Below are 5,460 nucleotides of genomic sequence, written 5' to 3' on the forward strand. Positions count from 1 at the left end.
ACACACACACACACACACACACACACACACACACACACACACACAGCACTGCCAGTTCACAGTGTATACCAGCCCCAGTGCACGCACACAGTGCATACACCCCCCAGGGCATACAGAAGCCCAGCACCATGTATACACACATAACTGGTGCACACACCGAGCACTGCCCGTCCATAGTGCACACACACATTGCGCACATACCAGGTATACACACCCGGCACACATGCCAAGCACTGTCAGCCCCTCAGTGCACTCTGAACTACCAGCACTCCTGTGCCCACATCCAGCTCACAGGCTCCTGTCCCCAGTGGTCCCGGGCACACAGGTGCACTACCTGGCACCCACACCCCCTCTGATGTCACAGCACCTTTGAAGAGTGGCCCTCAGCCAGGGGATGGGACTCAGAGTCAGCGGGTGCTGCTCCTTCTAGGGCCCTGGAGTGGCCCTGGGCGACCAGGTGATCTCTAAGCCCACACTCAGCCACTTCAGCAGACCCCACCTGCGGTTGGGTGGATCTCGGGGAGGGAGAGGGGGTGGGGCGGGGCGGGTGGGAACAGGTGTTGCTTCTCCGGCCATTCCTACTGCCCAGACAGCTCTCCTCCACCCTGTGTCCTGGCCATGGGTGGGCGCTGTAACCCTGAGACTGGCAAGTGCCCCGGGCCTGACTGGGCTGTCGATGGCTAAGGCTGGGGTCACTCTTGGTCTCGGGGTCACACTCCCTCCTGACCCCTCGGAGTGCTGGCCTTGCCTTGTGGTCCTCTGTGGAGTCCCGACAGCCATAGGGTGAGTGACCCTGGGGTGGGGGAGGGGCTCTAGTGTCCTCTCCTGAGTCCAGTGTCTGAGGGACCTTTCTTTAAAGGGTCATCTCCTGCTCAGTGTCCGCCTGCCCTACAGTTCTGTGATGTACACATCCCTCCCCCTCAGTAAAGTGTGCTACCCCTGCTGTGTCCTATGCTCTTGGGGGGTAGGGGGCGGGCACTGCTGGTGGGGTGACCTGAAGGCTGCTGCTTACACAGGGAAGGAGGGCTGCGGCGATGTGAAGAAGCTGAACGCGTTGGAGGTGGGAGCCAGTGGAGAACCGCAAGCTCTGGGAATCCCCAAGGGCAGGCGGGTGGTCAGCGATGTGCACGAGGACCCTGGCCTGGTTGATTCCTGGGGGAACCCTTTACAGACAGACAAAAGGGTACTCGGTCTCTGGGTCTGTGCAGAGTCCGGCAGTTGGAACGGGCAGCCAGAGCTGCAGTCCTGTCTGTCTCCGCTCAACCGTGAGCCTTCCCGACCCCAGCCCAGCGTCGCCTCCATCCCTGCGAAGGGTCCCGCCGCCCCTGCCTAGCGGCCACCAGGACCTTTCCCGGGCTGGCCAGGGGGGCCTCGGCTCCTCCCAGCACCTCATCAGCGGGTGCAGCTTGCCTGCGGTTCCTGACCCACCACCACCACGGCTTCCAGTCACGGAGCGCCCCAGAGAGGGTCCCGGTCCCAAACGCAATGCCTCTGAGCCGATAGGATCCGATAGGCTAAAGCAGAACCAATCACACGAGAGGGTTCCCGAGACGGAATGTTTACAGGAGGGGGGCGGGGCTCACCTCGCCTTTCTCCTGAGGATTGGCTGGTGGGTTTGAACCGCCGACCCTACCGTTAGCAGCCCAATTCACTGTGTCCCCAGGCCCTAGAGAGAATGTCTACTGGCAATGAACTATGTCGAACCACTTCCACCACCCCCGACCCCGTCAGAGGTAGGTGCTTCTCAGAAGAGCACAGCTTGTCACCCACCTCACATTGCCACAAGCTCCTCCGCGAAGCCCCCTCCTCTGGCAGGCAGGGGTCAAACCTGGCTCTGCCTCCGCCGCCGGAGGACCCCCCTGGGAGGAGGCCCAGCCTCTGCCCTCTGCCCTCTCACTGCTCTCTGTATTGGAGAGGGAGCCCATGTGTGCACACATTTCCCGGCACTCTCTGTCTTTGCTTACAGTGTCTCCAGGGCATACACATGGCTGTTCTAAATTCTGAGGTTTGCACGTGTCTGATTGTCCTCTTTGCGGCCTCTGGCTCTCCTATCTTGGGTAATCTCTGGTTTCTTCTAAGCAGTCTGACTAGTCTGGTCACCGTTAATACTCAATCCATTCTGGTTTTACTTGAGATGTGGTGGGAAGCAGCGGTTTCTTCTCTGCCCGAGAGTCTTCTCCCTGCCTCTGATTAAAAACCACCCTTCTAGTGATTTAAATGCCAGGGTTATCACATAACACATCACCTCCTTGGAGACTTACTGCCGGTTTTATTACCAGGTCAGTACCATGCTGTTTGGAGTACGATGGCTTTGCTATAGATTCAGTAACAAGTGCTGAATGCGTTTATCTATGTCAATTACACACACACCCATAATGCACACAGCACAATGAGAAACTAACCACGTGAGAGAAGAATGCAACTGACTTCACTAGTCTGCACTCTGAAAAGGAATGGACACCCGTCACAATATATCCCTGCTTGTTACAATGGACCCCTGCTGGTCACAACCACCCCTGTTCACTGTGAAGTATCCCTGCAGCTTGCAAGGCATCATCCTGTTCGTTACAATGTGTCCCTGCTTGTTACAATGTATCCCTGCTCATTACAACGCTGCCCCACTGGGTTTTGCCATCAATGTAACCAGCTCCAGAATAGCTCTCTTGGGGTTTGACTGCAACTTCACTGGCTAGATGTGAAGTTGGTTAGGGTGGAGTTCTCCCACTCAGAGACATGGTGCACCCCATTGTTTATTGGTTCCCCCAGTGCTGCCCCCCAGCACAGTGTTCCAGTACCTGTGCCGTGGGTCTGTGCCTTCCTGGATACTTAGAAATGTTGTGGTATGTACATGGAGCGCCCCCCCCCCCCCCCCCCTTCTTTAAGTGGGAGGGGTCATCTGGCGTGATGAATCTTTGCATGTCTGTGACGTTCTTTCCATGAGTGTCCCTCCCCCGGAAGCAGTGCAGCAGGGTGCACATCGCCTCAGGTGGGTGGAGAGGTGTCCTCCCTGCATTCTTCAAATCCTGGGTTTTGTGATTTCAAAGCCTCAACACCATTATGTCCCCTCCAGCTCAGAGCAAGGGTGGGTAGGGAATGCATTGCAGGAGGAAGCCCCCAATATTTCAAGATAAGCAGCAGGGGTGAGGTGGGACATCTCTTAAATCAGGAAAAGAACCTTGTATGGATCTCAGTGCCCAGGCTTGGGGCTGGTGTGGGACAGGGCACTATCTGTCCCTGGTGCATGGGTCCCCCTGATCTGGGTGCCCAGGATGAGAGGGCAAGAGGGCTGCTGTAAGGGGCAGGTGAGGGTGGGAGACTGCCCAGGCTCTTGGGCACAGTGCCTGAGGTGACATTTGGCAGTGGATGCTCCAGGGCACAGCCAGCATTCCGATCACACACCAGTATGTCCCCAAAATAAGAGGGCCACTGGGCGCCTCCAGCCAGAAACAGTGGGTCTACATGGTGAAGGCTGTCTGGGTGCTCGGGAGTAACTGTGGGGGTGGGGAGGTGCACTGGAGACAGACCACATCAGTTACACATGCTAGGCTAGTTTTCCCGGCCAGCCAGGCCTGGGCTGATGCAGGTTACAGCTCCAGGGGCCCCTGGGGCTCATGGGTTCAGGTCTCAGAGGCCACTGGGTGGGTTTTAGGACAGGGCTTATCAAAGAACATTGCTGGAGGGACCCTGGAGGACCCACAGAGCCCACTTCAGGGCCATCCTGGGTGGGCACTGCCCACTGGAGTTCTCTATGCTGCTGCCGCCTGTTCTGGGGGCACAGTCCCTGCAGTCGGGCCCCACACTTCTCTCTGGAGAGAGTCATACAGCTGCGCCCAGCGCCCGGGCCACTTGGGGGCGTGTGTCCCACAGGCAGGGAGCGATCCCAAACCAACCACCATCACAAGACAGACAGGGTCAAGGAACGCCCCTTGCCTTCAGCGCCGTCAGGGGCTGCCATGTGTGTGGGGAGTCAGAGACCCAGTGGGCACACTCAGAAGGACACACTCACTGCCCAGCCCCTGTGCCATCCTCAGCTGTGGCTGCTTGAGCCCACTGTCTCGGGCACTGGGCCAATCCGTCGTCGAGGGCCTTGCTCTCTGCCGCTGCCCCTCTCCAGGAGCTGGTCTCTCCTGGTCACAGGCCCAAAGTACGTGAAGGGAAGTCTTGCTACCCTCACCTCGAAGGAGCGCCCCGGCCGTACTTGCTCCAGGACAGAGTTGCTGGTTCTCTTGGCCGTCGGGGCACGTTTGGTGTCCACGGCTGATGAGACCGTCCTTCAGTGCGTCAGCTCCTCCGTCTTCCTTCTGCCCTGTCCTGCTCTCACGGACGCAAGCTGGTCGGCCGTGACTTGGCTCCTCGGCCTCCAGGCCCGGTCCTCAGAGTGGCACTCTTGCCCCGGCACACTTCCAGGAGGACTTTGTAGCGTCCTTTGATGTGTCGTCGCTGTGGCTGCGCGGCTGTGGACTGTGGAGCCGGGTACAGTGGCCACTCGTGCGGAGCTCTGCTTTCCGTCGGTCGCGGTGGACTGTCCTGAAGGCGGCTGTCTCTGGTCTCCATCAGGGTCCTCCGGGTCCTCGCTGCTTTTCCCAGCTAGGTGGTGTCCCCTGTGTCCTGCGGCTGTACAGTGGGGCGCCCCTCCCTCTCGATGCGCCATCCTTCGCAGCGGCTGGCTCCGCAGACCACGCGTTCAGTGTGAGTGTGAGTCCGGAAGGATGCAGCCCTGGCACAAAGCATTCCCCCTTGTGCACACACAGTGTCCCCTGGCCTGGTGCGAGGGCCTGCCTGTCAGGTCTGTGTGGAACAGAGAAGATCGAGCGTGGGAATTCCAGTAAAGACTATGGAAGTGCCGGGGACTGCCAGAAGAACAAAGAGCCGTCCTGGAAGAAGTCCAGCCGACCGTGCCTGGGAGGTCAGCTCTGGACTCCTTCATTGGACGTGTTACAGGCCAGTCTCTGGAAAGGGACATCCTCCCCGATAAAGCAGAGGGTCAGCCAGGAGAAGACAGCGCCCCTGGATGGGATGCATTGACCCAGCGACTGCGGGGACGATGATAACGAGGCTCAAACCGGGCAGGGCCGCAGCGTGCCAGTCTGCCGTGCCAAGGGTTGCTTTGGGTGGAGCCGACCCGGAAGCCTGGCGTGCCAGTGCAGGTTCCACAGGAGGGCAGTGAAGGTCCTAGAGCAGGCGTTCTTCTCACGGCTGTCCCTAACTTGCCGTGACCCACACAGCTGATGTCTGCACCGCCGGCAAGAAGCTAGGGGACTTCTCTCTGATACGCCCTGCTTTAGCCTAGACCTCCGTCTCCTCGGCAACGACATGCCCTCTTTCCAGTCTGCTCCCCAATCTGCCGGGCATGCCTGGCAGCGCTGGCCAATGTCCCGTGGCAGCTGTTTTTGAAAGAGCTGCAATCAGACTTTACATGCGCGCGTGCATGTGTGTGGTGTGTGTGTATGGTGTGTGTGT

The sequence above is a fragment of the Echinops telfairi genome, unplaced genomic scaffold (genome assembly GCF_000313985.2).
Source record: "Echinops telfairi isolate 266 unplaced genomic scaffold, ASM31398v2 ScPeMD7_1;HRSCAF=3_0, whole genome shotgun sequence".
NCBI classification, from domain to species: Eukaryota; Metazoa; Chordata; class Mammalia; order Afrosoricida; family Tenrecidae; genus Echinops; species Echinops telfairi.